This window comes from Schistocerca gregaria, chromosome 3 (genome assembly GCF_023897955.1).
Source record: "Schistocerca gregaria isolate iqSchGreg1 chromosome 3, iqSchGreg1.2, whole genome shotgun sequence".
NCBI lineage: Eukaryota > Metazoa > Arthropoda > Insecta > Orthoptera > Acrididae > Schistocerca > Schistocerca gregaria.
This window is the reverse complement of record NC_064922.1, coordinates 211,864,720-211,892,147: the sequence shown is the minus strand read 5'-3', so window position 1 is coordinate 211,892,147 and position 27,428 is coordinate 211,864,720. Positions and strand designations below refer to the sequence as shown.

General features: G+C 46.1%; 1 protein-coding gene and 1 pseudogene across 4 annotated transcripts in view; both read left to right on the top strand.

The window, feature by feature from the left end:
- Positions 1-27,428, top strand: part of LOC126356312 (uncharacterized) — a 769,127-nt gene that overhangs the window by 241,069 nt on the left and 500,630 nt on the right. The window lies entirely within an intron of this gene.
- Positions 21,995-22,049, top strand: LOC126357189 (U6 spliceosomal RNA; annotated as a pseudogene).

The following is a 27,428-nucleotide window of genomic DNA, read 5'->3' as shown; positions in this document are numbered from 1 at the left end:
CGGCCGGCCCCCATGGACAGAGGAAACTCATTTTCCTCTGACAGATGGGGTTAAAACACAGAACTGCCGAGTGTGGTGATCTTCACGTCCAATCACTGTGCATGAACTTACTCTGTATGGTGAACGTATCACCGTATGGTGTGGCTTCACGGTGACGTTCATCGTTGGCCCATTCGTTTTCGAACAGGTTGGCGCTCAAGGACCAAACACCTGCACTGTGACCGGCCAGCGTTACTGCGATATGCTTCGCCAGCATGTCATACCCGCACTGCAGGAGTGAGACGCATTGATCTCAACAGTCTTCTTGCAAGATGGGGGCACCACCGCAAATCGATTTTGAAGTTCGCCTGCTTCTCTGAATCACATTTGGAAACGAGCGAATTATCAGCCGATCGTTTCCAAATGCTTGGCCGGCACGATCACCTCTGTGATTTCTGGTTGTGGGGCTACCTGAAGGACAGGGTTTGCCGGGGGCACATTCACATATGTGCTGATCTGAAGCACAGCATATCGAAGAGAGGTAGCCAGTATACCTACGGACATGCTTCGTTCTGCTGTGTAGAATGCGATCCTGCGCTTTCAGTCTGTTCTGGACACTGACGAACGCCATATTGAGCATCTTTTATAGTAATAATGGTACCGGTATGTAATGGTATGATCTACCATAGCAACACCTTCAAAGTTTTTCAAGTGAATTGTTTCTGCGTTATTTCTCTTCCCCATGTCCTTGACATCAGTGATACCAAGTTTGGTACTCGTTCGGTAACTAGTTTCCGCGTTATAACGCGTTAAATACGGAAAGTTTAATTAAAACTACCCGGTAAATGGCCGTAGCGTAGGTGGAGCCACAACTGAGGGGTATATGTTGAGAGACCAGACAAACTTGAGGTTCATGATCAGATGCAATAGCCTTTTTAGTAGTTGCGGGGCAACATGTTGATGAATGACTGATCTGACTTTTATCATCAGTCAACATGGCCTTGCCGTGTTGGTACTTCGAACGGCTGAAAGCGAAGGGAAACTATAGCTGTTACTTTTCCTGAGGGCATGCAGCCCTACTCTCTGGTCAAATCATGATACTATTGTCTTGGGTAAAATATTCCGGAACTGAAATAATCTCCCATTCGGATTTCATGAATGTATCATGTTCAGGAAAAACAAAGCTGGCCTTCACGGTCGGAACGTGTAATGTTGGATCCCTTAGTCCAATAGCGAGGTTAGAAAATTTAGAAAGAGAAATGTATATGTTGCAGTTAGATATAGTGGGAATTCGTGAAGTTCGGTAGCAGGACGAACAAGGTTTCTGGTCATGTGAGTACAAGATTACAAATACAAACTCAAACAGCGGTAATTCAGAGTAGGTCTAATAGCGAATAAAAATTAGGAGTATGGGAAAGGTTCTACGAAAAGTATAGTGAACGCATTATCGTGGCCAAGATAGAACCGAAGCCAGCACCTACTACAACAGTACAAGTTTATACGCCAGCTTCCTCCGCAAATGATGAAGATATTGAAATAATTCGTGATGTTATAAAATAAATTATTCAGATAGTTAAGAGAAAGGAAAATTTATTTGTAATAGTGGACTGAAGTCCGATATTACGAAGAGAAGAAATGATAGTGGGGGAATATGGACTGGGAACATGAAAGAGAAGGCCGCCTGGCACACTTTTGCACAGAAAATAATTGTCAACACTTGGTTTAATAATCATGAAAGTGGATTACACTGAGGTGACAGAAGGGTTGGGATAGTGATCTGCACATATACATATGGCGTACACAAGGTATAAACGGGCACTGCATTGGCGGAGCTGTCATATGTAATCAAGTGATTCGTGTAAAAAGGTTGCCGAGGTGTTATGGCCGCACGGCGGGGATAAATTGAACGAGGAATGGGATACTTCATTTCGGAAATTGTCAGCGACTTCAATACGCCGCGATGCACACTGCCAAGAGTTTTCGAGAATACCAGGTTTCAGGCATTACCTCTCACCATGGAAAAAGCAGTGGTTGACGGCCCTCACTTAACGACCAAGAGCAGCGGCGTTTGGGTAGAGGTGCCGGTGCTAACAGACAAGCAACACAGCATTTAAAAAATAACAACGCAGAAATCAATGTAGAACGTACGACGAGCGTGTCCTTTAGAATATTGCGCCGAAATGCGGGGTTAGTGGGCTATGGTAGCAAACGACAGACGCGAGTGCCTTTGCTGACAGTTCGACATACCTCTCCTTGTATCACGACGATATCGGTTGGTCCCTAGATGACTGAAAACTATTGTCTGGTTAGACGAGTCCCGATTGGTAGGAGCTGACGGTAGGGTTGGAGTGTTGCGCGGACTGCACGAAGCCAGGGACCCAAGTTACCAAAAAGGTGCTATACAAGCTGAAGGTGCCTCCATAATCGTTTGGACTTTGTTTACATGGAATGTGCTGGGTCCTCCGGACTAACTGAACCGATCACTCACTGGAAATACGTTCGCGTACTTGGAGGCCATTTGGAGCCATTTATGGGCTTGATATTACCAAACAACGATGAAATTTTTAGGGGTGGCAATGAACAACGTCACCTTGCCACAGTTGTTCGCGACTGGTTTGAAGAAAATTCTGGACAATTGGAGGGAATGATGTGACTCGACATAACTGTCATCGAACATTTATGGGACATATTCGTGAGGTTAATTCGCGCACAAAATGCTGCGCTGAAACACTTCCGCAATAAAGTGTAGATGTCGTGTGAGTAGTCCCTCCCGTCGGCAGACCGTTCGATTTGACGCCACTTCGGCGACTTTCGCTTCGATAGGGAGGAAATGATGATGATTAGGACAACACCAGTCCCCAAGCGGAGAAAATCTCCGACCCAGCCGAGAATCGAACCTGGGCCCTTGGGATTGACGTTCTGTCGCTCTGATCACTCAGTTACCGGGGGCGGACACTTCCGCAATTATGGACGGCTATAGGGGCAGCGTTGTGCAATATTTCTGTAGGGGACTTCCAAGGACTTATTCAGTCCTTTTCACGTCGAGTTGCTGTACTGTGTCGGAGGTTCGACACGACATTATGAGGTACTCCATGACTTTTGTCACGTCAGTGTATACAGGGTGGAAAGTATTTAAACCGACAAACTCTGGGAGGTTGTAGGGGACATGAAAACAAATATTTTTCCCTAACGTCATTTTTTCCTATGATGAGTATTTAAACCGGTAGAGGAAGCATTCTCTGGCGACAAATTAATTAAACCAACAAACACTTATCCATTTTTTATGACCGAGAGACAACACATTAACACAACCCAATTTCAATTACAGTAGATTTTCAAAAATGCCTCCATTGACACGTAAACAAAGGTTACACCGTCGGATCATGTTCTGTCTGACACGGGCAAAAACCCCAGGAGTATCCTGAATTGTTCCTGCTGCTGCTACTATTCGGGCAACCAGATCCTCTTCTGATGCAACAGGACTTGCGTAAACAAGGTTGCGCATATCTCCCCCCACAAAAAATCCAGAGGCGATATATCTGGGAATCGAGGCCGCCATGTACAGGACCACCTCTGCCAGTCCAAGTTTCTGGCAACCGTCAGTCTAGGAATCGACGCACACAACGACTGAAATGTGCCGGCGCCCCGTCATGCGTTGTCTTGTAGGGAGCGGGACGTCTTCCAGCAATTCTGGCAATGCTCTGGCGAGAAAATTGTAATAGTGCCTGCCATTTAATGGCCTAGGTATCAGATACGGCCCAATTAAACAGTCCCTAAGAACATCGACCCGCACTTGATGAGCGCTAGTAACTGTGGCATGTGTGCTATCCTCACTCCAAACATGGGAATTGTGCTTGTTGAAGACTCCATCACGCCCGAACGTTTCTTCATCGGTAAACAACACAGAGGATGGAAATGTGGGATGCACTTCACACTGTTCCAGGTACCACTGCGAAAACTGTGCCCTGTGTGGATAATCAACTGGTTCCAGTTATGGACACGCTGTAAGTGAATTGGACGTAAAAATTGCTCTCGAAGGACTGTTCTTACATTCGTCTGATTCGTCCCCATGTTACGTGCAATTGCACGAGTGCTGATTGAAGGATCCCGCTACACATGCTGGAAGACAGTTTCCTCAAATTGTATCGTTCTTACCGTGCGACGGTGTCCCCGTCCAGGTAGTCTGCTAAATGACCCGGTCTCACGCAGACGTTGGTACACAGCGGCAATGGTCGTATGGTGCGGGATACGGCGATTAGAATATTCTTCTCGATAAACTCGCTGTGCAGCTTGTCCGTTGTGGTGCGCTACGTAGTACGCATCAACGATATCAGTGTACACACTCCAGGTGTGTCGCTACACTAGTGAACAGAGACAATGCACTACTACACTGGTGGACAGCAGTTGCCTACAACTGAAGAGCGTAATACGCCCTCTAACAACTGAAGATCGTAGTACGGCCTCTAACAACTGAAGAGCGTAATACGGCCTCCACCGGTTTAAATAATCCTCATAGGAATAATCCTCACAGGACACATTTTCATGTGTCTCTGCCGGCCGCGGTGGTCTAGCGGTTCTAGGCGCTCAGTCCGGAACCGCGCGACTGCTACGGTCGCAGGTTCGAATCCTGCCTCGGGCATGGATGTGTGTGATGTCCTTAGGTTAGTTACGATTAAGTAGTTCTAAGTTCTAGGGGACTTATGACCACAGCAGTTGAGTCCCATAGAGCTTAGAGCCATTTGAACCATTTGAACCACGTGTCTCTGTCCCACGCCGACGCAGGCTCGGCACGGTTATTAACGCATTTGGCACGGTTAATTTACGGTATGTCGGATCCCCTTTTTGTCACCACCCCATTGCATCTGTAAAAGTTGTCAGTTGTTTGCAGTGTGTTCGGGTCCTTTGTATTTTGAAGAACAGAGTTGCCGGTGTGGCGCACCCGGCCTGTCGCACCGGCGCCGCGGCGCCAGGGCGGTGGCCTTCCGCGGTTGCGGCTACGGCTACGGGAGCGCCGCCGCCCGCCGGCTGCCAATTAAATCAGAGCCGGCGAGTGGCTGCTGCCTGCTGCGCGCCCGGCCGCGCCGGAAGCCGCTGATTGAGTTGACCCGGGGTCAACCCGCCGGCCGGCCGCGGCGCGGTGCGGTGCGGTGCGCACTAGGGCGGCCACCTGAGTGCCGCCACGTACCGTCTGGACCGGCTCGTAGCAGGCGCCACGCTTCTGTCCACGTGTCCGTACACATATCTCGAGGTATTTCTGGAAGAACGTCGTAGCTTTGCACACAGTAATGAGGAAACAGGCAGGAAAGGTATAACGAGATGCATAATACACTACTGGCCATTAAAATTGCTACACCAAAAAGAAATGCAGATGATAAACGGGTTTTCATTGGACGAATATATTACACTAGAACTGACATGTGATTACATTTTCACGCAATTTGGGTGCATAGATGCTGAGAAATCAGTACCCAGAACAACCACCTCAGGCCGTAATAACTGCCTTGAAGCGCCTGGGCATTGAGTCAAACAGAGCTTGGATGGCGTGTACAGGTACAGCTGTCCATGCAGCCTCAACACGATACCACAGTTCATCAAGAGTAGTAACTGCCGTATTGTGACGAGCCAGTTGCTCGGCCACCAATGAACAGACGTTTTTCAGTTGGTGAGAGATCTGGAGAATGTGCTGGCCAGGGCAGCAGTCGAACATTTTCTGTATCCAGAAAGGCCCGTTCGGGACTGAAACATGCGGTCGTGCATTATCCTGCTGAAATATAGGGTTTCGCAGGGATCGAATGATGGGCAGAGCCACGGGTCGTAACACATGTGAAATGTAACGTCCAGCGTTCAAAGTGCCGTCAAAGCGAACAAGAGGTGACCGAGATGTGTAACCAATGGCACCCCATACCATCACGCCGGGTGATACGCCAGTATGGCGATGACGAATACACACTTCCAACGTGTGTTGACCGCGATGTTGGCATACACGGATGCGACCATCATGATGTTGTAAACAGAACCTGGATTCATCCGAAAAAAAAATGACGTTTTACCATCGTGTACCCAGGTTCGTCCTTGAGTACACCATCGCAGGCGCTCCTGTCTGTGATGCAGCGTCAAGGATAACCGAGCTCTTCGAGCTGATAGTCCATGAAGCTTCAAACGTCGTCGACTGTTCGTGCAGAAGGTTGTTGTCTTGCAAACGTCCCCATCTGTTGACTCAGGGATCGAGACGTGGCTGCACGATCCGTTACAGGCATGAGGATAAGATGCCTGCCATCTCGACTGCTGGTGATACGAGGCTGTTGGGATCCAGCACTGCGTTCCGTATTGCCCTCCTGCACCCACCGATTCCATATTCTGCTAACAATCATTGGATTTCGACCAACGCGAGCAGCAATGTCGCGATACGATAAACCGCAATCGCGATAGGCTACAATCCGACCTTTATCAATGTCGAAAACGTGATGGTACGCATTTCTCCTTCTTACACGAGGCATCACAACAACGTTTCAACAGGCAACGCCGGTAAACTGCTGTTTGTGTATGAGAACCGGCGCCAACCTTGTGTGAATGCTCTGAAAAGCTAATCATTTGCATATGACAGCATCTTCTTCCTATCGGTTAAATTTCGCGTCTGTAGCACGTCATCTTCGTGGTGTAGCAATTTTAATGGCCAGTAGTGTATTATAACTATTGTAAATAGGCAGTTTCGGCTTCTTTTGAAAACAGTATACAATCAGTCTAAATTACCGTCAGTCGTAGGGTTTGGTGCAAGCGTTCGGACTCACACACACATTAGAAAAAGTTTTGCGTCACCTTGGTTCCGAGAGTTCCGAAACCTGTACAGAAAATTAGAATAGAGATCAACATTAACATCGTTTCCCTCCTTTTCATTTTTCATGAAACCAGACATTGCATGTTGTACCACCATACAACGAGATCTTAAGAGGTTGTGGTCCAGACTGCTTTACATGCTGGTACCTGTAATACCAAGTAGCACGTCCTCTTGCATTGATGCATGCCTATATTCGTCGTAGCATACTATCCACCTGTTCACCAAGGCACTGTTGGTCCTGAATGTGCCACCCCTCATCGGCGATTCGATGTAGATCCCGCAGAGTGGTTGGTGGGTTACGTCATCCATAAACACCCCTTTTAATCTATCCCAGGTATGTTCGGTAGGGTTCATGTCTGGAAAACATGCTGGCCACTCTAGTCGAATCCTGAAAAACGTCATTCACACGATGAGCACGATGGGTGCGCGAATTGTCATCTATGAAGACGAGTGCCTCGCCAATATCCTGCCGATATGGTTGCACTATCAGTCGGAGGATGGTATTCATGTATCGTACAGCCGTTACGGCGCCTTCCATGACCACCAGTGGCATACGTCGGCCCCACAAATGACACCTCCAAACAGCAGGGAACCTCCAGCTTGCTGCACTCGCTGGACACTGTGTCTAACGCGTTCAGCCTGAGCGGGTTGCATCCAAACACGATTGTCTGGTTGAAGGCATATGCGACACTCATCGGTGAAGAGAACCTGAGGCCAATCTTAAGCGGTCAATCCGGGCATGATGTTGGGCCCATCTGTACAGCGCTGCATGGTGTCGTGTTTGCAAAGATGGACCTCCCCATGGACGTCGAGAGTGAAGTTGCACATCATGGAGCCTATTGCGCACAGTTTGAGTCGTAACACGACGTCCTGTGGCTGCACGAAAAGCATTATTCAACAGGGTGGCGTTGCTGTCAGGGTTCCTCCGAGCCATATTCCATAGGTAGTGGTCATCCACTGCTGTAATAGCCCTTGGGCGGCCTGTGCGAGGCAGCTCATCGACAGTTCCTGTCTCTCTATATCTCCTCCATGTCCATACAACATCACTTTGGTTCACTCCGAGACGCCAGGACACTTCCCTTGTTGAGAGACCTTCCTGGCACAAAGAAACAATGCGGGCGCGATCGAACCGCGGTATTGACTGCCTAGGCACAGTTGAACTACAGACAACATGAGCCGTGTACCTCCTTCCTGGAACTGATCGGCTGTCGGATCCCCTCCGTCTAATAGGCGCTGCTCGTGCATAGTTGTTTACATATTTGTGCCGATTTAGTGACATCTCTAAACAATCAAAGGGACTGTGTCTGTGATGCAATATCCACAGTCAACGTGTATCTTCAGTTCTTGGAAGCGGAGTGATGCAAAACTTGTTTTCATGTGCGTACATAGCAACTAGTCCGGCCAACCTCGTTAGTGAATCAAATGGAAGTGTGAGGGATGCTTAGAACTGAGGCCAGTACGAAAAAGATAATAAAAGATCGCATATTAGGAATGAGGCAAAATGAATGGGACACTTCAGGCTGAGACAGGAGAACATACGGAAACCTCCCTTGTATCAGGGACTTAGATTTATACATTATCTATCTGGTCACCCATGAACTGTTTGCCACATATCTACACAATATCAATAGATAGATGAATGAGAGCTGCGCCTCCGGCAATGTGCGCACTCCAGAACAGAAATAGTGGGGCCTTGCAGTCTTCAAGACGTGGCGGGTAACGGCCGTCAGACATTAAGGATGTTGGATACCGAAGCAGCAGTACGGAGCGAGTCGATCTGGCGCATCTTGGACAATACTGCAGCCGCAATATCCAGGAAGTCCAAGGAAGACTTCACGAGGCATTCAACCACAAGTCAGCACGCTGCCATCCCCGCTACACGACTTACTCTGCAGATTGAGAGGAGACAACTGAGATCGGCGACCATCGAATGAAATTTACGTTGCATTCGTGCAAGTGATAATGGAAATGTGAACTTTAAGAAGTAACTGTGATTTGTGGAATTGCTTCTTATAGTGGAAACACCGCTGACGTTCTACCGGAAGCCAAAGTAATGTAGCTGACAAGGCTGTTGACCGGGGCACTATGAGGGCGGATCCAGTAACCAAAACAACAATCTAGAGATAAAATGCTCCAAAATAAATAAAAAAATGAAAACAGGAGAGATTCGGTAGTGCTAGCAGCAGTATTTAGTTTGGTAACTGGTTAAAGGTTCTAATGTAGTTTTGTAGTAGTAGGAGCAGTAATATTTGAAAAATTGGTTATCAGAAATAAATAATTACCATAACAATTGATTGTTATCCACGAAAATGTGATTTCTATGGCCTATTTTAGTTTTTCAGATAATAGGATGTAATTGTGAAGAATGAATAAAAATGAAATGTCGTACAGATGGTAATGATATGTACATACAGGAGATGGACGAAATTATATAAACACCATCCGAAAAGCAAGATTGAACATAAATGCAGATGCTACCCAAGCTTGCAGGTTACAATGTTGTACTTCACCACGAACGATACCTGTGCAATGCCTTAAATATTATGAAAGTGTCAGCTGTGATTAGAACAGTGTCCGAGCTAAGCGCCTTCTCACGGTCCGCGCGGCTCCCTCCGTCAGAGGTTCGAGTCCTCCCTCGGACACGTGTGTGTGTGTGTGTGTTGTCCTTAGTTTAAGTTAGATTAAGTAGTGCGTAAGCTTAGGTACCGATGACCTGAGCAGTTTGGTCCCATAAGACCTTACCACAAATTTCCAATTTTCCGAGCTAAGCAGTTTCGAACGTGGGCAACTTGTTGGACCTCGTATGGGGGCTGTTTCTTTAACCAAGGCAGCCGGAGTGTTCGGTGTTTAGAGACACCGGATCGAAGAATTACACCGCACGCAGAGAAAGCGGAAAAACTTCATCCATAAGTCACAACGCGGAGGGGAGTGTGTGTTGAGTAATGATGAAAAATGAGGAGACGACAACTGCAAAAGTGACTGCAGAATTGATTGTCGCATTCACGAATCGTGTGAGCACCAAAACAACTCGAAGAGACTCCATATACAGGGAATATCAGTGCGAGCTGAAATTTCAAACCCACTGAACAGTGATGAAAATTCCCGTAACAGGACAACGTGGCGCAAAAGCTACAGAACCTGGAATACCGAGCAATGGAGACATTTGGTCGGATGAATCTTTTTTTCACAGTGTTTCCAAACTCTCACTGAGTTAACGTCCCAAAGTGAAAGATGGCTGGGGTTTGGGGATGAATTGGGCAACCAAATAGTGGTATTCCATGGCCGCCATGTTTACCATGCAAGGTCGCATTAGTGCCAAGGATCATATGACAATTTTTCCTGATCGGGTCTATACTGCGGTACGATTGTTGTTCTTCAGTGACGATATTGTGGTCCAAAACGACAAGTCCCCTATTCACACTGCTGGCATCGTCCATGGCTTTTTTTTTTTTTTTTTTTTTTTTTAACACGATGGGTCAATTATTGTATCTCCGCTGGCTACCACAGTGACCAGATCTCGACACTATTTAGTCCTTGTGGTCTACTTTGGAGAGAAGTGTGCGTGATCTCTACCGTCCTCCATCATCGCTACATCTACATACATAATCCGCAATCCACCATACGGTGCGTGGAAGAGGGTACCTCGTACCACAATTAGCATCTTCTCTCCCTGTTCCACTCTTAAAGAGAACGAGGGAAAAATGACTGCCTATATGCCTTTGTATGAGCCCTAATCTCTCTTATCTTATCTTTGTGCTCTTTCCGCGAAACATAAGATCGCGGAAGTAAAATTGTACTGCAATCAGCCTCAAATGCTGGTTCCCTAAATTTCCTCAGGAACGATTCACGAAAAGAACGCCTCCTTTCCTCTACAGACTCCCACCCGAGTTCCTGAAGCATTTCCGTAACACTCGCATGGTGATCAAACCTACCAGTAACAAATCTAGCAGCCCGCCTCTGAATAGCTTCTATGTCCTCCCTCAATCCGATCTGATAGGGATCCCAAACGCCCGAGCAGTACTCAAGAATAGATCGTATTAGTGTTTCATAAGCGGTCTCATTTACAGATAAACCACATCTTCCCATAATTCTACCAATGAACCGAAGACGACTATCCGCTTTTCCCTCAACTGCCATTACATGCTTGTCCCTCTTCATATCGCTCTGCAATGTTACGCCCAAATATTTAATCCACGTGACTGTGTCCAGCTCTACGCTACTAATGGAGTATTCAAACATTACGGGATTCTTTTTCCTATTCATCTGCATTAATTTACATTTATCTATATTTAGAGTTAGCTGCCATTCTTTACACCAATCGCAAATCCTGTCTAAGTGAACTTGCCACTATTTTGCAAGAATCATGGTAGAAGACTCTCGTGAAAACCATACAGGACCTGCATTTACTCATCCCAAGACAATTGGAAACTGTTTTGAATGCCAGCAGGGTTGCTGCAGCATATTAGGCATGTCAATGTGTTGTGTTTTTGGTGTTTCCATATTTTTGTCCACCTCCTGTATACAGCACTGATGATCCAAAACATTATGACCTCCTGCTTAATAGCGAGTTGGTCCAGGTTTCTGACGCAATACGGCTGCGATTCTGCGTGCCACAGATTGGACAAGTCCTTGCTAGGTTTTCGGAGTTACCGTAAATTACAGGCAAGTGGTTTGTGGGCGTGTTAAGGTCAGACGAATTTTCTGGCGAAAACGTCATCTTGATTTCACTAATGTGCTCCTCAAACCATGATTCTTGCCACGTGACATGTGCAATTATTCTGCTGGAAGATGTCATTACTATTGTCGAAGACACTGTCACGGAATGCGATTAATCCGCAATATCTTCGCGTTGCCCGCAGTTGTCATCGTCGCTTTTATTAGAGCCACAGGACCCATTATAACCCAATGACAGTCTCCCCATAGCATAATACTGCCCTCACCGACAGCGTCCTCGGCGCGGGCCATATATCGAGCAGGTTTGCGTGGACGGTGGAGTATCTAGATACGACCATCGATCTGATGTAACATGAAACGTAAGTTATCCGACCAGGTGACACGCTTCGTTCAACACCGACGATCCTGTGCCCTCTTCAATCGTAACTGACGAAGTCGCAGGATCGACATGAGAAAACATATGGATCGTCCGCTGCGGAGCCCCATAATCAATAGTGTGCTGAGTAGTGCGGTCCGAAACACTACTGCGTACTAGCATCAAGCACATCAGTACGTAGCATCAACAGGTTAGTGTTCATCACGAACATGGTTTTGCAGTCAGTGCAATGTTTACAAATGCGGAGTTGGCAGATGCCCATTTGATGTATGGATTAGCACGGGGCAATAGCCCTAGCGCGGTACGTTTGTATCGAGACAGATTTCCAGAACGAAGGTGTCCCGACAGGAAGACGTTCGAAGAAATTGATCGGCGTCGTAGGGAGCACGGAACATTCCAGTCTCGACTCGCGACTGGGGAAGACCTAGAACGACGAGGCGACCTGCAATGGACGAGGCAATTCTTCGTGCAGTTGACGATAACCCTAATGTCGGCGTCAGAGAAGTTGCTGCTGTACAAGGTAACGTTGATCACGTCACTGTATGGAGAGTGCTACGGGAGAACCAGTTGTTTCCGTACCATGTACAGCGTGTGCAGGCACTATCAGCAGATGATTGGCCTCCACAGGTACACTTCTGCGAGTGGTTCATCCAACAATGTGTTAATCCTCATTTCAGTGCAAATGTTCTCTTTACAGATGAGGCTTCATTCCAACGTGATCAAATTGTAAATTTTCACAATCAACGTGTGTGGGCTGACGAGAATTCGCACGCAATTGTGCAATCACGTCATCAACACAGATTTTCTGTGAACGTTTGGGCAGGCATTGTTGGTAATGTTTTGATTGGGCCCCATGTTCTTCCACCTACTCTCAATGGAGCAAGTTATCATGATTTCATACGGGGTACTCTACCTGTGCTGCTACAACATGTGCCTTTACAAGTACGACACAACATGTGGTTCATGCACGATGGAGCACCTGTACATTTCAGTCGAAGTGTTCGTACGCTTCTCAACAACAGATTCGGTGACCGATGGATTGGTAGAGGCGGACCAATTCCATGGCCTCCACGCTCTCCTGACCTCAACCCTCTTGACTTTCATTTATGGGGGCATTTGAAAGCTCTTGTGTACGCAACCCCGGTAGCAAATGTAGAGACTCTTCGTGATCGTATTGTGGACGGCTGTGATACAATACGCCATTCTCCTGGGCTGCATCAGCGCATCAGGGATTGCATGCGACGGAGGATGGATGCATGTATTCTCGCTAACTGAGGACATTTTGAACATTTCCTGTAACAAAGTGTTTGAAATCAAGCTGGTACGTTCTGTTGCTCTGTGTTTCCCTTCCATGATTAATGTGATTTGAAGAGAAATAATAAAATGCGCTCTAATATGGAAGTAAGCGTTTCCGGACACAGGTCCACATAACATATTTTCTTTCTTTGTGTGTAAGGAATGTTTTCTGAAAGTATGGCCGTACCTTTTTGTAACACCCTGTGTATCTGGACTATAGAGCGGATGCTCAAGCTCCTCCATTTTGAACTTTGCCATTACACATAGTGTGACCTTCAAGATGTGCAGACGCACTTTATGGTGAAGCTGAATCACTTCCTCCGTGAGGTGAGCAGCCCGGGCCCGTGTGCTCTTGACAGCGTATGCTATGGAGAGTGTCGCAGCAAACGTCACTGTTAATGGCTTTTCCGTGCTCGACCAATTCGATGAGTATCGGACAAGGGATGTCGAAAAATACGAGGAGCAGCACCTTGCCCGCAGAGTGCTTTGAATGTATAAGTGGAGATGACGTCGCTTGCTTCCGCTGCGTGTGTCTTACTACGTTGTTTCAAAGCGGCATATACAAATTTCAAGCAGTTTGCTTCTTACGTCTCTTCGTAGCTTCTCATTTCAGCACTCCTCGTAAAAATGGTTCAAATGGCTCTAAGCACTATGGAATCTGAGGTCATCAGTCCCCTAGACTTAGAACTACACTATTGGTCATTAAAATTGCAATGCAAAGACGAAATGCAGATGATAAACGGGTATTCATTGGACAAATATGCTAGAACTGTCATGTGATTACATTTTCACGCAATTTGGGTGCATATATCTTGAGAAATCAGTACCCAGAACAACCACCTCTGCCCGTAATAACGGCCTTAACACGCCTGGGCATTGACTCAAGCAGAGCTTGGATGTTGTGTACAGGTACAGCTGGCCATGCAGCTTCAACACGATACCACAGTTCATCAAGAGTAGTGACTGGCGTATTGTGACGAGCCAGTTGCTCGGCCATCATTGAACAGACGTTTTCAGTTGGTGAGAGATCTGGAGAATGTGCTGGCCAGGGCAGCATTCGAACATTTTCTGTATCCAGAAAGGCCCGTACAGGACCTGCAACATGGGGTCGTGCATTATCCTGCTGAAATATAGGGTTTCGCAGGGATTGAATGAAGGGTAGAGCCACAGGTTGTAACACATCTGAAATGTAACGTCCATTGTTCAAAGCGCCGTCAGTGCGAACAAGAGGTGACCGAGACGTGTAACCAATAGCACCCCGTATCATCACGCCGGGTGATACGCCAGTATGGCGATGAGAAATACACGCCAAACACGGATGCGACCATTATGATGCTGTAAACAGAAAAGGAATTTATCCGAAAAAATGACGTTTTGCCATTCGTGCACCCAGATTCGTCGTTGAGTACACCATCGCAGGCGCTCCTGTCTGTGATGCAGCTTCAAAGCAATTTTAATGGACAGTAGTGTTCTTAAACCTAACTAACCTAAGGACATCACACATATCGATGCCCGAGGCAGGATTCGAACCGGCGACTGTAGCAGCAGCGCGGTACCGGACTGAAGTCCATAGAACCGCTCGGTCACAAGGCCAGTACTCCTCGTAACAACTGGCTCTTTGTTAGAAATATCAGATAATTCTAATTTGTACAGAACTGACACATTATCACTCTGCCGTCCGGCCACATTATAGTGGTATCGTGCGCGAAATAGCGGTCAACGGCCGGCGAAACCACAGTGGTGTCGTCTACATAGTATTGGTCAGTGCCCGGCGATAGAACTTTAGCATCTTTTGCATTCTGTTGGTGTTTTGTTTAGGTAACAATAAATTTGTTTTTATAAGTACTTTGCCCTTTCATCAGGGCAGACGAAAGAGACGATACGATTGTTTAAGAAGAATGCGCGGAGCAAAACTTCGAGGTTGCCACTACATCGCGTACGTCTCATCATAATCCGGTTGACAGGCTTCCCGGTCACATAAAGAAACACCAACTAATTGGCCCACGTATTTCCGAAACGAATAAACGATATGAAGAAACTGCCATGTATGTTCCAAAAACGAAAAATAACAAAATGTGGAAGTCTTGTGGAGTTGCGTTACATCTTGGAAACCGTTCTGCTGCATATCATTTGAAAGAGAAATGCTAAGTACCAAAGACAATGCAATTAGAGAAAGATATGAAACAAACAAATTTTGTATTTGAAACTTCCTGGCAGATTAAAACTGTGTGCCCGACCGAGACTCGAACTCGGGACCTTTGCCTTTCGCGGGCAAGTGCTCTACCATCTGAACTACCGAAGCACGACTCACGCCCGGTACTCACAACTTTACTTCTGCCAGTATCTCGTTTCCTACCTTCCGAACTTTGCAGAAGCTCTCCTGCGAACCTTGCAGTCGTGCTTCGGTAGCTCAGATGGTAGAGCACTTGCCCGCGAAAGGCAAAGGTCCCGAGTTCGAGTCTCGGTCGGGCACACAGTTTTAATCTGCCAGGAAGTTTCATATCAGCGCACACTCCGCTGCAGAGTGAAAATCTCATTCTGGAAACATCCCCCAGGCAGTGGCTAAGCCATGTCTCCACTATATCCTTTCTTTCAGGAGTGCTAGTTCTGCAAGGTTCGCAGGAGAGCTTCTGTAAAGTTTGGAAGGTAGGAGACGAGATACTGGCAGAAGTAAAGCTGTGAGTACCGGGCGTGAGTCGTGCTTCGGTAGCCCAGATGGTAGAGCACTTGCCCGCGAAAGGCAAAGGTCCCGAGTTCGAGTCTCGGTCGGGCACACAGTTTTAATCTGCCAGGAAGTTTCATATCAGCGCACACTCCGCTGCAGAGTGAAAATCTCATTCTGGAAACATCCCCCAGGCAGTGGCTAAGCCATGTCTCCACTATATCCTTTCTTTCAGGAGTGCTAGTTCTGCAAGGTTCGCAGGAGAGCTTCTGTAAAGTTTGGAAGGTAGGAGACGGATACTGGCAGAAGTAAAGCTGTGAGTACCGGGCGTGAGTCGTGCTTCGGTAGGTCAGATGGTAGAGCACTTGCCCGCGAAAGGCAAAGGTTCCGAGTTCGAGTCTCGGTCGGGCACACAGTTTTAATCTGCCAGGAAGTTTCATATCAGCGCACACTCCGCTGCAAAGTGAAAATCTCATTCTGGAATTTTGTATTTATTTATGTACGTAGATCTTCGAAATTTCACGAAAGTAGGGGAACAGAGTCGAGAAATTATGAGAACTAGCGATGAGATTAGTAAAACGTAACAATTTATACTCTTCCGATAATGTCAAGAACGGCCAGCGACAAGCCAAGTAATCCGAATTATCGCGCCGGCGCCAAACTAATAAATTTGTACGAGACGTGCGGGCGGCAAAGTATTAATAGAAAATTATTATTGATGCGTTTGCTATAGGGAGATACACGTAGCAATATATTATGCAGAACGATAGTAAGCTATTGTCGGTGTAAGGATACGATCCTATTAAATTACAGTTTATCGAATGATTAGCTCCAAAGCAGTACAAAGTAAATACACGCTGTGCTAAACAATACAGGTTGCATAAATGTGACACCATTCATTTTGGAACCTTGTATCCTGACACTGCCGTTAAGTTACTACACTGCATTATATTGATAGTACGGATTCGAACGTGGTAGCTTTAGGACGGGAAAGGGGAGGTGCGGGGGTGGGGATCGTGTCGTTTTGGACAATGATTGCCTAAGATACCGGTAGAGATCGGACCTGTGCTACGACAGTGACAACGTCATAGCACATGCGCAGTAGCCATTTCCGAATCCCTTGCGCATTGCTTCGCTTTGTAGTGCGCATTGCTCTTGTTTTTCCTTATTTTGATATAGGTAAAGAGATTAATGCTGGTCCGTAACAGGTGCAAGTACGAGTCCCACGAGACCAGAGGGGATGGGCGGCCCCTAGGACCATGTGTAAGTTCTGCTTTCGCAGAAGCACAAAAGACGGGGGTTGTTTGCCAGCATTACGAGGAAGAGCCGGGGCTTGTTCCCCTACACCTCTGCTCTCCCCGCTGAGGTGTGAATTCTCGTTAGAAACTGCTCCGACGTAACGATAAGCGCCGTCACGAAGATGAAGTATGCAGGAGCAGAGAAGGAGCAGAGAAGGCTGTGAGACGAGGTCAGCCAATAGTAGGGTGACTGGGACCGCACTACTACAAGAGCGGCCCCTACCTGAAGAGAATATAAGCGCCGCTCCTGCCAGCCTGGGCTGGGCAGTAGAAGACGGACACCAGTAGACCCGGACTAGAAGAGGGCACCGCAACATCCGTTATTAGTGATCCATATGCACTTGCATGGACATTGTGTATAGTGAAGGACATTAGTTGCTTAACGCCCGTCACTTGCGACACCATTGTAAACCAAAGTTAAGTATTGTCAATATATTTCATTGTAATAAAACCCGTTAATATGATTTGCTTGATTTGTTGTGTAGCTATCCGAGAATGCAGCAGTCTTAGGCACTCTAAAAGAGACGAGTGGGCAAGGACAGAGTACCTTCCTGGCAAATTAAAATTGTGTGCCGGCCCGAACTCGGGACTTTTCCTTTCGCGGGCAAGTGCTCTACCATCTGAGCTACCCAAGCACGATTCACCAGTACCTCGTCGCCTAACTTCCAAATTTCACAGAAGCTCTCTTGCGAAACTTGCAGAATTAGAACTCCTGGAGGAAAGCATATTGCGGAGACATGGCTTAGCCACAGCCTGGGGGATGTTTCCAGAATGAGATTCCCATTCTGCAGCTGTGTGTGCGCTGATATGAAACTTCCTGGCAGATTGTGTGCCAGGCCGAGAGCGAACTCTGGAACTTTGTCGCACTTGCCCACGAAAGGCAAAGGTCCCGAGTTCGCGACTCGCTCTTAAGTAATAGAAACCAGTACGTTGTCCTCGATGGTGAGTGTTCATCGGAGGTGAGGGTATCATCTGGAGTGCCCCAGGAAAGTGTGGTAGGTCCGCTGTTGTTTTCTATCTACATAAATGATCTTTTGGATAGGGTGGACAGAAATGTGCGGCTGTTTGCTGATGATGCTGTAGTGTGCGGGAAGGTGTCGTCGTTGAGTGACTATAGGAGGAGACAAGATGACGTGGACAGGATTTGTGATTGGTGTAAAGAATGGCAGCTAACTCTAAATATAGATAAATGTAAATTAATTCAGGTGAATAGGAAAAAGAATACCGTAATGTTTGAATACTCCATTAGTAGTGTAGCGGTTGACACAGTCACGCCGATTAAATATTTGGGCGTTACATTGCAGAGCGATATGAAGAGGGACAAGCATGTAATGGCAGTTGTAGGGAAGGCGGATAGTCGTCGTCGGTTCATTGCTGGAATTTTGGGAAAATGTGGTTCATCTGTAAAGGAGACCGCTTATAAAACACTAATACGACCTATTCTTGAGTACTGCACGAGCGTTTGGGATCCCTATCACGTCGGATTGAGGGAGGACATACACTCCTGGAAATGGAAAAAAGAAAACATTTACACCGGTGTGTCAGACCCACCATACTTGCTCCGGACACTGCGAGAGGGCTGTACAAGCAATAATCACACGCACGGCACAGCGGACACACCAGGAACCGCGGTGTCGACCGTCAAATGGCGCTAGCTGCGCAGCATTTGTGCACCGCCGCCGTCAGTGTCAGCCAGTTTGCCGTGGCATACGGAGCTCCATCGCAGTCTTTAACACTGGTAGCATGCCGCGACAGCGTGGACGTGAACTGTATGTGCAGTTGACGGACTTTGAGCGAGGGCGTATAGTGGGCATGCGGGAGGCCGGGTGGACGTACCGCCGAATTGCTCAACAAGTGGGGCGTGAGGTCTCCACAGTACATCGATGTTGTCGCCAGTGGTCGGCGGAAGGTACACGTGCCCGTCGACCTGGGACCGGACCGCAGCGACGCACGGATGCACGCCAAGACCGTTGGATCCTACGCAGTGCCGTAGGGGACCGCACCGACACTTCCCAGCAAATTAGGTACACTGTTGCTCCTGGGGTATCGGCGAGGACCATTCGCAACCGTCTCCATGAAGCTGGGCTACGGTCTCGCACACCGTTAGGCCGTCTTCCGCTCACGCCCCAACATCGTGCAGACCGCCTCCAGTGGTGTCGCGACAGGCGTGAATGGAGGGACGAATGGAGAAGTGTCGTCTTCAGCGATGAGAGTCGCTTCTGCCTTGGTGCCAATGATGGTCGTATGCGTGTTTGGCGCCGTGCAGGTGAGCGCCACAATCAGGACTGCATACGACCGAGGCACACAGGGCCAACACCCGGCATCATGGTGTGGGGAGCGATCTCCTACACTGGCCGTACACCTCTGGTGATCGTCGAGGGGACACTGAATAGTGCACGGTACATCCAAACCGTCATCGAACCCATCGTTCTACCATTCCTAGACCGGCAAGGGAACTTGCTATTCCAACAGGACAATGCACGTCAGCATGTATCCCGTGCCACCCAACGTGCTCTAGAAGGTGTAAGTCAACTACCTTGACCAGCAAGATCTCCGGATCTGTCCCCCATTGAGCATGTTTGGGACTGGATGAAGCGTCGTCTCACGCGGTCTGCACGTCCAGCACGAACGCTGGTCCAACTGAGGCGCCAGGTGGAAATGGCATGGCAAGCCGTTCCACAGGACTACATCCAGCATCTCTACGATCGTCTCCATAGGAGAATAGCAGCCTGCATTGCTGCGAAAGGTGAATATACACTGTACTAGTGCCGACATTGTGCATGCTCTGTTGCCTGTGTCTATGTGCCTGTGGTTCTGTCAGTGTGATCATGTGATGTATCTGACCCCAGGAATGTGTCAATAAAGTTTCCCCTTCCTGGGACAATGAATTCACGGTGTTCTTATTTCAATTTCCAGGAGTGTAGAACCTATTCAGAGGCGGGCTGCTAGATTTGTTACTGGTGGGTTTGATCATCACGCGAGTGTTACGGAAATGCTTCAGGAACTCGGGCGAGAATCTCTGGAGGAAAGGAGGCGTTCTTTTCGTGAATCGCTACTGAGAAAATTTAGAGAACCAGCATTTGAGGCTGACTGCAGTACAATTTTACTGCCGCCAACATATATTTCGCGGAAAGAGCACAAAGATAAGATAAGAGAGATTAGGGTTTCGTACAGAAGCATATAGGCAGTTATTTTTTCCTCGTTCTGTTTGGGAGTGGAACAGGGAGAGAAGATGCTAATTGTGGTACGAGGTACCCTCTTCCACGCACCGTATGGTGGATTGCGGATTATGTATGTAGATGTAGCGATGATGGAGGACGGTAGAGATCACGCACACTTCTCTCCAAAGTAGACCACAAGGACTAAATAGTGTCGAGATCTGGTCACTGTGGTAGCCAGCGGAGATACAATAATTCACCCATCATGTTAAAAAAAAAAAAAAAAAAAAAAAAAAAAAAACAGCCATGGACGATGCCAGCAGTGTGAATAGGGGACTTCATTCTGTAAATTCTCATTTGTTTACTCTCTGCGGTAGGCTGCCATGTTAAAGTGTCCTTACTTCATCTAGTGCATCTAGCGTGACTCCCTAGTGGAAAAAAGCTCAACATTAGTAAGTTAGTGTCGGTATGTAGGTAATATTATAAGGAGCAGTCAAATCGAAACGAAACACATGGAAAAAAGTAAGTAAACTGTCAGTACAATTTTTCCTACCGTGAGACAAGCTGGTCAGTGCCTTCTTGGAAAAATGTTTGCGGCTGCCTCCGGGACCATCACTGTTACCCAGGCGTGCACCTCCTCATCCGAAGCAAAACGGCGGCTACGAACGTCTTTCTTCAGGGCTTCATAAGCATGGAAATCGCGTGTGGAGAGATCGGGACTGTATGGAGAATGTGTAAGGGCTTCCCAGCGAAACTTCTGCGCCTTGGTCGCGACAACCTTGGCAGCATGTGGGCGGGCATTATCCTGCAACCAATGGTGCCGTCCGTCAACATTCCTGGGCGTTTGGACTTGATGGCGCGCTGCTTCAATTTCTGCAAAGTGTCCACGTACCGCTGTGCGTTAATTGTGGTACCGTGTTTCAGAAAGTCATTGAGGAGCGGGCTCTTTCATTCTCTAGAAGCTGACGAGCCTGTTGTTTCGACTATGTTGCACTAGATTCGCTGGAAAGCCCTTAAGTATCATCCATACAGTCCTTGTCCCTTCCACGAGATTTACTTAGTTTTGGTCCACTAAAGGGAGACATTCTTGGTCGTCGATTTTGCTTCGGATGAAGCACCCCTCGGTACAATCATGGTTCCGCAGTCAACCGCAAACATTTTTCAGTGAAGGCATTCACCGTCTTGTCTCGCAGTGGCATAAATGCAGCAACAGTTACGGCAATTACTTTTGAAGTAATGAACAGTTTACATTTTCCGTGTGTCTCGTGTTCATTTGACAAACCTTGTAGAAATTAGAATGCCCACAGTGTTTGTATTGAAGTGGGTTCAAAATGGTTCAAATGGCTCTGAGCACTATGGGACTTAACATATGAGGTCATCAGTCCCCTAGAACATAGAACTACTTAAACCTGACTAAACTTAGGACATCACACACATCCATGCCCGAGGCAGGATGCGAACCTGCGACCGTAGCAGTCGCGTGGGTCCGGACTGCTGCCCCTAGAACCGCGTGGCAACCGCGGTCGGCATTGAAGTGGGTCTGTAGTACAGTGGTCACCATTTGAATTGCTCTCTATCCACTGTCACTTTATATCACTATACAATTGTGCCACTGCATTAAGTAAAAGCCACTATTGTAACATATTTGAAAAATAACGCCAGCGGTTAGCACTCGTTTTATCATTTTCCGACGTCTGCCCCCGGTAGCTGAGTGACGTACTTGCTTCGGTAGTACATATACTAAAATTGAAACGATACAGAGAAGATTAGCGCCGGCACGGTAGCTCAGCGTGCTCGCTCTGTAGCTACCCTCTGTAATTAAAAAAAAAAACTGAATGAACGGATCAACAAAGAACCTGAATGAGTGTCATCGGATGTCCGCCCCGGACAAATTCAAAGAACAATATAGAACAAAAAGAGATGTAAAAAAAGGGTCAGCGCGACAGAATGTCAATCCTAAGGGCCCGGGTTCGATTCCCGGCTGAGTCGGAGATTTTCTTCGCTCAGAGACTTGGTGTTGTGTTGTCCTAATCATCATTATTTAATCCCCATCGAAGCGCAAGTCGCGAAAGTGGCGTCAAATCGAAAGACTTGCACCCGGCGAACGGTCTACCCGACGGGGGGCCCTAGTCACAAGACATTTATTTTTATTTTCCGATTATAGTCATGAGTAAAGTTCCTGTACAGCTGTTAATGTCATTAGCTGCCAATTTTTTTTCTTCCTGGATGCTAGTCCCTTGTGGTGTCATGGTGGACAAATAAATATAAAATCGCTTAGTAATAACCAAATAGTAGTGGAACAAAACGCACTTTGTTTGCTTATTACTCTTAAACATGAAAACATGAAATTAATCTACCAATAAGCGACGTAGGAATCAATATTAATATGATTATTTGTGAGTCCCTGGCAAAAACGAAGCAGTTACTCTGTTCCTTAGCTGAGGGAATCAGCTGTCATGGAGTTGAAGAATTTATGAAGTTGCGATGGAGAAGCTGAACAAGTTCCCTCAAAAACTGTTCGGCACATGAAAACAGAAAAACTGGAATGCTGAAGAGCTATTCGAGATAAGATGAAGTGTTTCCTTTTCAATACAAACGATTTAGGAGTAAAGTCCTCAGAAGATCAAAACAAATTGTAAAACGGTTTAGAAAAGATACTGAAAAGTGTGATGACATCCACATGAGTGCGAAAAGAAACCCGCTAAACTTCGGTTGCTCCATAAATCAATCAAATCTAAAGGCCGCAAAATCAACTAAATACCTTGGAATTACAATTACAAACAGCTTAGATTGGAAGGAGCACATAGAAAATGTTGTGAGGAAGACGAACCGAACTCTGCGATTTATTGGCGGAAGAGTTACAAGATGCAACAGATCTACTAAAGAGACTGGCTGAATTACGCTTGTCCGCCCTCTTTTGCAGTACTGCTGCGCGATGTAGGACCCATACCAGATAGGATTAACGGAGTACATCGGGAAAGTTCAAAGAAGGGCAGCGCGTTTTGTATTATCGAGAAACAGGGAAGAGAGTGTCATGGACATGATACAGGATTTGGGTAGGACATAATTAAAACAAAGGCGGTTCTCGTTACGACGCACCCTCCCCACTAAATTTCAATCACCAACTTCCTCCTCCCAACGCGAAAATATTTTGTTGACGCTGACCTACATAGGGAGAAACGATCATCATAATAAAATAAGGGAAATCAGAGCTCGCTCAGGAAGATACAGGTATTCGTTATTTCAGCGCGCTGTTCGAGAGTGAAACAATAGAGAATTAATGTGAAGGTTGTTCGATGAACCCTCTGTTAGACACAAAAAAGTATGATTTGCAGAGTATTTATGTAGGTGTAGATGAATTACGAAGCAACAAACCTACTGAACAGCTGCGCTCGTCAGGTACGATGCACAGGTATGGATTATCGCATTGCAAGCGTCAGTCCCTCGTGCAGCTACGAGGTGCCTTGAGTTATTGGCAGTAAATGTCAGCAGTTACGGTTACGTTCTTACGAAGCAATTCTTAGTATGCAACGCCTTCTTTATTCACCCAGCCGCTCCACACCTTTTTCTGACTGAACAGAAACTTTAAAAGAGCGTAGCATTTTATTTGGGCTCGATCATTACGCCACTTTTGTAGTGATGTAAAGCAACCGCTGTGCTTCTCCAGCGACAGACAGTCTTGCATACAAATGGTCCTTGCTGCTCAATAATTACGACCATTCATAGATGTTTAAATACTGACCTGCTGACTTTGTGGTCGTAACTCCCAGCTTGTGTGTTTGATAGGTGACTCAGATAAATGAAATGTTGCGCTGCGACTTACTTATATCAGGTGATGGCGTGTTTATTTTCTTTTGGCTTGCATTAACGAGAGTGTTGTTTCTGAATACACCATTTCAAACAACGAATGATTTATGGAAACCTCTTCAAGAATTGACAACCGCGCCGGTTCGCCGAGGAAGAGAGTCGACAAGTTTCTTCAGGTGCGCCACATCGAGCTGACTCCAATAATTAAATATTATATCCCGAAAAACTACAAAATTGTGAAGATGTGCATTGCTACGTGTTAACCGCTGTTCCAAATGCCCCCAGACATTTTCAATAGAATAATTGATTTAGTGGAACAATCGGTGTACGATAGGATGTCTGAATGCTCGTCAAACTGTGAACACAGCTGTTTGCTTATGGGCTATTTGTTAGTTTGTGCGAATGTCAAACAGTGGCGCAGTAGTAGGATCCTCATGTGGGAATCTATATCAGTTTCCCCGCATGCTGTTTATTTTTTTTAGTGAGAGTGTAGCAGCCTCCGTCTTCCCAATATTCTCCGACTGATACCATTAAAGGGTAGCAGGTCATTTCAGCCTTTATTTGAATGCAGAATTTAGTATTTCAGCTTTCTGTCTGTTGACTCCACTTTCAGCAATAGACAGATTTACGAGAGACTGGATTGAGGTTATCAGTGCGTTGATTGACATTACGCAGGACCAGACCTTAGTAGAGTTTTCTTATAGATCTTTAGTCCTGATTTTGCTGCGTAAACCATTAGCCGTCTTAAAGATGTCCAACTTGCTATTCCGCTTTCTCCGTCTGTTTCCCTTCATGCTCATTTATGGCGAGGGTGTACCAGTCTTCGTTTTCGCATTGTTATTCGATTGGTACCATTTAACAATGTACGGTCAGTGCCTTCTTTACTTTACTTGCGACATACTTATGCCAAGTTACGTTGTGTTAGTGACCCACATCCATTCTGCGTTTATCGGATTTGAAATAAATGCTTTTATTGTTTTATGTAGATTGTTGTATGGAGTCTACTACATCGTCTTCTTCTTCTTCTTCCTTTTCTTCTTCTGCGTTTCACAGATTAGGCATATCTACCTGTTCTGGCCGTCTTATGTCATTCTTTCCTTTGGGTTTTTCTACGGCCATCTTTGGAAACCTTGTCCTTGCATTCCTTCCATATGATCCCTTTAGTTTTGTATATGTTCTTCTACTTTGTCAGTTACCCCAAAAATATTCAATCCATTTCTAATGTTCTCATTACGATTCCTGTTCAACTTAGTACAAGCTTTGACTGCTTGTACTAATTTCATTTCAGCCACTTCAACAAGGATAAAATCTTTCCTTTTCGTAACAAAGCAACGACTGCCATACAGTAGAACAGAATTTCATTGTTGTGCCTCTTCATGTATTTTTAATGATCTAATTATAGTGCCATAACAACTCTGATATCTCTGTAATTTAATATGTACATCCTTATCTTCGTTAAATATAATATGTGCTAGAGATATTTTGTGTGACAAATCGAAACTGTTCAGCGAGAAAAAATTACATGTGCAACGATGAGAATGCAGTGGGAATGCAGCCACATGTGTTGGACGAAAACTATAAAAACAAACACTCTAAACCGACATTTCACTTAAGTCGCATCCAATGCAAATCTGTAACACAACCATCTATGTGGCGTGCTTATGATTACGTATTATTTATATTTTAGGACAATTAATCTGTAAAAAAAAAAACGCACCACATGTTCTAATGAAAGCATGAAAACTGTCTGAAGATGAATAGTAATGATTCGAAACCGGTAACGGTACCATTTGAATAAAGAAACTGAAAATAAATTTGTGGCTGGTTGCTGTCTCAGCACCATCAGCATTTGTAATCTAATCTAATCTGATGAAACCATGATTTGTCATATGTGATGACTCTACATCACATGAACTCGCAATTGTGAATGAGGACAACCATCAACTGTAGAATGGAACGACGACAATGAAAATTTGTGCCGGAGTGGGACTCGAACGCGGATTTCCCGCTTATCGCGAGCGGTCGCCTTACCATTTTTTTTAAATCTCATTCTGTTCGCTTTTTGTTCGTTGAATCTGTTTGGGGCAGACGTCATAAGACACCCGTTTAAGTTCGTTGTTGATCGATTAACTCATTTTTGTTTATTACAGAGGGCAGCTAACCCTCTGACCGAACACGCTGAGCTACCGTGCCGGCTACCATTTGGCTATCCGCGCACGACTCACGGCAGAACCAAAACTGCCATATGTCGTCTACTACGCGTCTACGACCTGGCGTCGTACATTCATTATGTATATTTCCGTACAGGTTAGACGTTGTACTTGGAATTCGCTTTCCCGGTATCGGCAGATAAATACGATATAGCATGCATGTCCAAAGGAACACTGCATGGTAATCAGAATAACAAAAGCACTGCAATATTGTGTGATGACTTTCCAGAAAAACGTGTTTCTCGCTAAAGCCTTCCCTTCTGTTGTTGACACACCATCACATGGTAAGGCCTTCTGTTCGTCACTGATCACACGGTTCACCCACTTTGCTGCAAATTTTCCGTACCCTAGAACATTTCGTACAGTGTCTTCAGCTGATCTATAAGGTATATTCATAACCTATGCAGTCTTTGCTAACGATGCAACATGGCATCAATTGCGTTGACGGTGGTTTTACTCTTCGAAGTTAAGGACCTTCCGGGGCGTGGAGCATCCGCAAGGTCATTTTTACCCTTCGGAAATCGTTTATGCCATTCAAAAACTTGTGTTTTTGCGGTGTGCGTACTGTAAGACCTTCGGTACACACACCATCAGATTATTTGACTTGTCGCTCTAACGAAGTAGGCGAGTGTCAGCAATATGTCTCGTGGTCTTATTGTGGCGTGTTTATCTTCTGCCGTTAGGTCAGACGATAGAAATGCCACTTGCACACTTAGAGTAGCAGATTGACGGTGACCAACTTTAAACAGAACTTGGTTAATTTCTACACACAATTATTAAAATAATAAAAATCATAAACCACACTTAACTTGATTCTGGATGCTATTTACAACTGACAATCTGAAGTTCCTTTGGTCTTGGTACGTTAATCTTATTCTCACATATCTCTGATACCGGACAAAGTGTTGTGTGGCGGCGGGTGGAATTATTTGTTGAATAATAAATGAAATGTAGAAAAGACGCATTTCCCGGCACATGCACCATGTGTGGGGCGGCGGGTGTGTGGAAATGTTTGTTACTAAAATGTTCCTATGATTTATTTAATGCTGTTGTTTGCCGTTCTCAACACTGGCTCTCTAACTACAATATTGGCAACCAGAAAGTGATTAGCAAAACGTGAAGCCTGTAATTAG